Source organism: Oncorhynchus mykiss, chromosome 9, assembly GCF_057628025.1.
Source record: "Oncorhynchus mykiss isolate SJ-2025 chromosome 9, ASM5762802v1, whole genome shotgun sequence".
NCBI lineage: Eukaryota > Metazoa > Chordata > Actinopteri > Salmoniformes > Salmonidae > Oncorhynchus > Oncorhynchus mykiss.
Window position 1 is genome coordinate 64,592,375 of NC_143030.1, and position 6,974 is coordinate 64,599,348.

General features: G+C 38.8%; 1 long non-coding RNA gene across 4 annotated transcripts; it reads left to right on the forward strand.

The window, feature by feature from the left end:
* The first annotated feature begins 1,623 nt into the window (after window positions 1-1,623).
* Window positions 1,624-6,161, forward strand: LOC110532533 (uncharacterized). Of its 4 annotated transcripts, none has more exons than XR_016483386.1 (7): window positions 1,624-1,984; window positions 3,717-3,922; window positions 4,386-4,711; window positions 4,823-4,892; window positions 5,000-5,165; window positions 5,281-5,417; window positions 5,650-6,161. It is a non-coding gene; the product is annotated as an uncharacterized LOC110532533 (long non-coding RNA). The 4 variants fall into 4 exon arrangements; XR_002474847.3 differs by having other exon boundaries at window positions 4,386-4,564; XR_002474849.3 differs by having other exon boundaries at window positions 1,642-1,984; window positions 3,722-3,922; window positions 4,386-4,564.
* The last annotated feature ends 813 nt before the right edge of the window (window positions 6,162-6,974 follow it).

Genomic DNA, 6,974 nt, shown 5'->3' on the forward strand with positions numbered 1-6,974 from the left:
CGCCCTCAACCGTAAGGCTCTCCAGAGGGTAGTGAGGTCTGCACAACGCATCACCGGGGGCAAACTACCTGCCCTCCAGGACACCTACACCACCCGATGTCACAGGAAGGCCATAAAGATCATCAAGGACATCAACCACCCGAGCCACTGCCTGTTCACCCCGCTATCATCCAGAAGGCGAGGTCAGTACAGGTGCATCAAAGCTGGGACCGAGAGACTGAAAAACAGCTTCTATCTCAAGGCCATCAGACTGTTAAACAGCCACCACTAACACTGAGTGGCTGCTGCCAACATACTGACACTGACTCAACTCCAGCCACTTTAATAATGGGAATTGATGGGAAATGATGTAAATATATCACTAGCCACTTTAAACAATGCTACCTTATATAATTTAACTTACCCTACATTATTCATCTCATATGCATACGTATATACTGTACTCTATATCATCGACTGTATCCTTATGTAATACATGTATCACTAGCCACTTTAAACTATGCCACTTTGTTTACATACTCATCTCATTTGTACATACTGTACTCGATACCATCTACTGTATCTTGCCTATGCTGCTCTGTACCATCACTCATTCATATATCCTTATGTACATATTCTTTATCCCCTTACACTGTGTACAAGACAGTAGTTTTGGAATTGTTAGTTAGATTACTTGTTATTACTGCATTGTCGGAACTAGAAGCACAAGCATTTCGCTACACTCGCATTAACATCTGCTAACCATGTGTATGTGACAAATAAAATTTGATTTGATTTGATTTGATGTATACTGAACAAAAATATAAACGCAACATGCAACAATTTTATAGATTTTACTGAGCTACAGTTCATACCATCAACCAAAACCGGAAATAGAGTCCTGCTTCTTCCACTTGGACCAAACATCTCCCAGTCCAGTACCCCTGCCTATTGTAGAAAAGAACTGTCTCCATGCATTTCTCTTGGCAGACTTAACGACCCTACACACCAAAGCTCTCTTCCTTTGGAAATTAAGTAGAATTTCAGGAGGGAAAGTCCCCAAGTATCCTGATATTTCATCAAACATCGTTACAGATGGTTATCAACAAGGACTATAGAAAATGAACAGCTTAATATTACCACCTGTAAAGTAGATTTCAACCATCACACATTCATATTCAAGTTGAACAGATATTTTACGATGTGAAAAACCTTCCTTTATGAACGTAGCGCATCCTCCACCCTGACCAGTTGTTCTATCAGATCTGTATGAACAATAACCAGGAATAGTATAATCAAGATGGGATCTAAGCCACGTTTCTTGAACACATATCACATCAGGTTTCATCTCTAAATCAATTAAACATTTCTTAAACTCTTGACCATTGACAATAAGGCTTCTAGCATTCCATTGAAGAATGATAAAAACCATAATACAACTACACTAAGACTTTTCTGTAATTTCAACAGTAAAGCACTGTAGAATGCACAGTAAATACCTTAAATGTGTTTTACAGCATTAATGCTGTAGATTGCACTGCATTATGGGTAAAATTCTGAAAAATACTGTTATTAACTGTAATTATAAGCCTCCTGTAAAAAGTACTCTAACTTACTGTATTTTTTTTACAGTAGTACCCGAACAGTGCCGTAGTGAGCGGCGCCAAACGGTCTGTGAGTGTGAGAGAGAGAAAGTGAGTTGTATCTCATAGTTGAAACCAAGACTGTTCTCAGGGCAGGTCTGCCGGTTTTGACTAGCAGAAGTTACTTTTCTTAGCAGGTTAGGATAATTAGGTAAAGGTAAAACGCTAACAATGTCCCCGATGCGACTCGAATCTATGTACAACCATGCCTGCCCTGAGAACAGACTTAATTTCCACTAATGCGATGCTCCGGGCCAAACGGTCTGTGAGGGAAGACTCAAGAGGAAATGAAGCTCTACTCGAGCTATTTTATTTTGTATTTTCGTGGAAAAGTCGCCTAAATATTTTTGAGCAGCTGCTAGGTATGTACTAATTCCATATACCTACTGCAGGTCTTCTTAACTAAGCTACTAACGTGATCTAGTTAGCTAACGTTAATTCGTTTGGATTGGGTTAGCTAACCGTATACTATAGCCAAATTGACAGTTCGGTCTGTTGCGTTCATCTTTCTTGTGGGTAAAATAATCAGTGATAATGTAGAACGAATCATTTCAGTATTCAGTATTAACAACGTGCAGAAATCCGAATGTGTGTTTCTTTGGATAACGCTATTAGTGGCAAAGTGGTCGTAGGCTTCACCGGACAAATACATTTCTTCTAGGCAGGGAGCGAGAGTTCAGCTATTTCGAATACATCTTTAGTTTGTCAGCAGGCACGGACTGACATTTTGTCTTAGGATGTATACTTTTTGGGTAATTCTGTAGTTGGAATGAGGGGAACGGAAGCTCTCAGATGAAAGGTGCTTGCTAACGTTAGCTACAGCTCAGAGATGGCGAACTCCATTGGAAACCTTTCTCTAAATGGCTCTGGTTAACGTTAACTCTATTCAGTCTGGAGGTACGTGTGATTTAGCGAAAGTGGCAGTGGGATATTCCCCCTATGCTTTTGTTAATGGACTAATAAGTCCATTAAATTAATAAATTCAGCAACAGGCACAGACTGATATTTTACCCTGCAGGATATTAAAGTTATATTTTATTTTCGTTTTCTTCAGATTGTGTGGTTAGCTTGCTAGCAGCCATTGTCCAGAGAGATGGTCGTGGCATTTTCCCGTGTGAGTTTAATTTTCCTCGTGCTTTTGATAATCTTTCAGAAGTGATCCTTATCCAACCATTAATTAGGCAAAGTTAAATTAATTAATGATATCTGAAACATCAGGCACAGACTGATATTTTATTTAGCCTTGTAGTCTAGAATTATTTTTGTTTAGATTGTGTGGTTGGCATGAGTTGCATAGTAACATATAGCTTGATGGCACTTTTGGCGTGGTCATGCAATTTGGTGGCTGGGGGTAGTTAATTTTCATATTGCAGGCTGTCTGGTAGCTGGAAGTAACTTTATACTGGGAATGTACAGGTGTAACTCCTGCAATTTCTGTTTCCTAAATATTAAATATTTCATTACTCGTAAAAAATAAAAATAAATGTTGCGAACTACAGTTTTGCTTGTGGGGTAGAGTGCCCTTGCACCAAAGCATCCTACCCCGACCTCATCCTGCAATTTGGGCTATTCATTATTTTGTGGACACTGAGGTTTGAGAGCAAACACTCCTACTTCAAGGAGTGTGCCAGAACTTGTCTTGCCAACAGTTACTCCAATCTTACTTATACAGCGGCCAATTGTTTCCACATAGCATTGACGTTGTTGGTGTCATGAATTAATTTGAGGAGCAGTTATATAAAAACGCCATTCATGGAGCTGGACAGTCAAAAGGGTTCGCAAAGCACTGCAGAGGTGTCTAAAATTGTATACAAAGTAACAACATGCACTAAAGGCCTTATTGTAATGTTTGAAAATGATGATGGATACACATTAGGAAAGATCTCACTGATTCTGGTCACAGAATCACAGGTCCATTTAATTGTTGGGGTGTATCAGTCTGTCAGTGGTTGATCTCGGGTTCATTTTATACCAGATCCTCTGATTTAATAATGTATGTGTTAAAATGAAGATTATCTGAGTAATTATTACCCACTACCAATTTATAAAGTGTCAGGTTTCTCTACATCACTCAGTTTGTTCTCCTTAAACCAGTTTAGGCATGGAGGGTCTTCAAGATGCAATTCAACACCAATTGCCCGAGTTGGAGACCGAGATGGGGAGATCTTTGTCGGAGCATCTGAGGGCAAATTTTGGAGTGGAGAATATTAACAACCTTGAATATGTTCAGCCAGAGGACATAAAATACTGTTTGATGCCAATATAGTGCCTGGAATTGCTTCAGTCCTTCAACCAAAGAGGTGAGATCATGATTGATAAATGTAACACATTTATGTTATTGTTATGAAAAAAGGTGGTAACCATTTTAGGTTCTAGATATTTGGCTGTCCCCGTAAGAGAACCCTTTGAAGATCCCTTTTTTTATCCCAGGTACATGTATAACCATTTTGGTTCCACAGAGGGTTCTACCTGGAACCAAAAAGGGTTCTCCTATGGGGACAGCTAAAGAACCCTTTCGGAATCCTTTTTTATAAGAGTGCAAATTCACACACAAGGTTAAAAAGGTTCTGTAAATAGTTAGTTTGTTTGACCTCAAAATCAATGGATTATGCTATGATGGAGCGAGGCATATGCAATAAAAGGTATGGAAATGACAAAAATACATAAGTACAAAAATATACAAATGTTTCTGTAAACGGTTTGTCCTCTTGTGCTGGTATAGAGTGCAGCGCATAGTCTAACAGAGTTTTTTTTAATTTAAAGAAAATGAAGAATGGATAGGATCTGTAACAATGGATAGTACACTTGTCCTCCTCCAAGCATCGGTGACCTCCAAGAACAGTGGCCTTTGCTTTTCACCAAGTTATGACTATGCGACCACTTCAATACCCTCACTGGCATTGTGATTGACAGTCGCCTGACTCAAGCTCTCCTGAACAAGGGTAAGAGAATTGTCAACTTTTTAAAATGCCAAAAGACCAAGTTGAGAAGAGGGATCTAGTGCCTGCTGAATGAAATCGACAGTTACATCAAAGGCAATGACAATCTAACAGCCACTGCTGTTAGAGTCTCTCTTCCTCTTGGCAGATGTAAGGAATAGTGTTTTTATACTTATAAAGTTTATATGATTAATTGTGTTTATACTGTACTATTTTTTACACATGATTTTAATATTTTTTTAATATGTTTTGTGATTTTAGGTCACTGCAACTTGGGTTGATGTCGAGGCGCAAATTCCTTTGCCAGACACACCAAGGCTGATCATGCTTGGTAATACATTTATTTGATTTAAGGTGGAACAGAAATATATATAGTATTGTGGTACCTATCTAGAGATGTCTAGTAAGTATACACTAACACCCTTTTGTGTATTTCAGGAAATACTCTATTGGGTTCCTCAAAATGGATGGTGTCGATCGAGGGAAGTGTGGTCTGTGTTATGGACAGTGAGTCCAACTTTGTTGCTGCCCTCTTCAGCACTTTCTATGAATTTAACATAGAATACCAGGAGTCAGCGTCTGCAACCTTGGAGCTGATACAGAGGTAAGCATTGAACATTCATTGATGTTACATTTAGCATTTGTTAGTTACATTGCAATGATATTTCTTATTATTGTTTTCAATGACTCAGAATATATTAAAATCATTTATGTTGAAGGAACCAAATGCACTGCGAAAGCAGGAGTGAGCCGCAAAACCGGAAAGGTCGTTCAGAGGAAGCCATTGCCAATTGACCCACATGTTAAGTGCTTTCTCGCAGACCTGAAGGAGTTTGAGTGGAAAAACTCCAACATTGTAAGTACACACACACCTGATGAACACAAACTTTATTTGTCAGTTGTCATCTGCCTTTTTACCCAGTGAGTAATAGTAGTGATAGCAATCTCTCCTTCTATTCTTTCAATTTCCATGTTTCTCCTAGTTGACGTATCAGAGCTAAGGAGGATCAGAGTTTCAAAGGTTGGGGTGATAATCTGCACGCCACCGAGATTTATTCAAGACTTGTTTGCATCTCTCATTCTTTCAGAAATCCTGCCATGCGGTTTGGGTCAGCAAATGATCTGCTTGAGCCATCCTGGAGCCTGTGTTGGCTTGCAGTAGTGTGCTTCTCTGGCTCCAGTCAAGCCCTGCTTGCTCGTCTCTATCATCATTCTCTCTCAGCCCCTTTCTCTCTCGATCTCGCTCTCTCTCTCTCTCTCTCTCACACAGGCAAGCAGTTCTTGTTTTAGTTTTTTGTGAAAATGTCTCCCTTTTAAACTGTTTTCCTATTTTTCATTGATCTGTTTAGATTATTATTCTCCTTTTTTTAAATTTTTTTTTTTACATAATCCTGTATTTTCAAGAATGACCTATTCTAATGTCTTGGTTTGTGTATGGTGAAGTACATTATTGGCCAGTATTTGTCAATGTTCTTATCACTGTATCTCTGTCTCTTTCTCTCCCCTACTATCTGGAGTTGTAATGTTGCTCTTTTCAAATGTTGTTCTTTGTGGTTAAAGTGCAATTCATGTTATGAATTTGAATAAATATATATTTGTACACGTATTGTTTTTCTTACAATATTACATTTTAGGGAGCTGTCTTAAGCCAACCTGCAATGCTGCTTAGTACTGTAAATAATTGTATATTACTGCAGGTATTTCCCTGTAAATTTACAGCATTATACTGGCACCACAGTTGCCAGTGTAATACTGTAATTTTGCTTTACAGCATTGATGCTTTAATATAGTTTACAGTATGATTTTTCCTTACTGTAAAACATATTACAGCATCCCTGCTGTACATTTACAGCAGGGATGCTGTAATATGTTACATTCTGTATTACAGCATCCTTACGGTAAATTTGGTCCCCACCACACCTTGCACATCTAATTTTACCTTTGAACACATTAGCAACATGCCCCATCCTTTGGCACTTAAATCACAGAACTGGAGATCGCACATATTCTCTAACATGATAGCATAGCATTCCTAGCTGTACTCTGGTTGGCATTTTCTCTTCTAAGTTTAGCAGTACCGATGTGTCCACTTGAATGCCTCTTTTTGCTTTACATCCTTTTGTGTTCGGTTACTATCCCACCATTCAAAGAAGTCATAACTTCTTCCATGGTTATTGACAGTGGTATCCCAGCCTCCTAAGTTTGGCCTTAGCCCCAGGGATATGGCATTTCACCCGACCCTCATTAAGCGATTCTAACTTCAAATGGTCTCCTGCTGCATTTTTCTGTTTGCATAAATCAGTACTTTGCCAAATCCCAAAACTTTGGAAGCCTTAAACATCCCTTTCTCTAGCTGAATTTCTTTTGTCAACTGAATAGGATGATGGTGCTTTTGTTTGATGGTTCCTGGAAA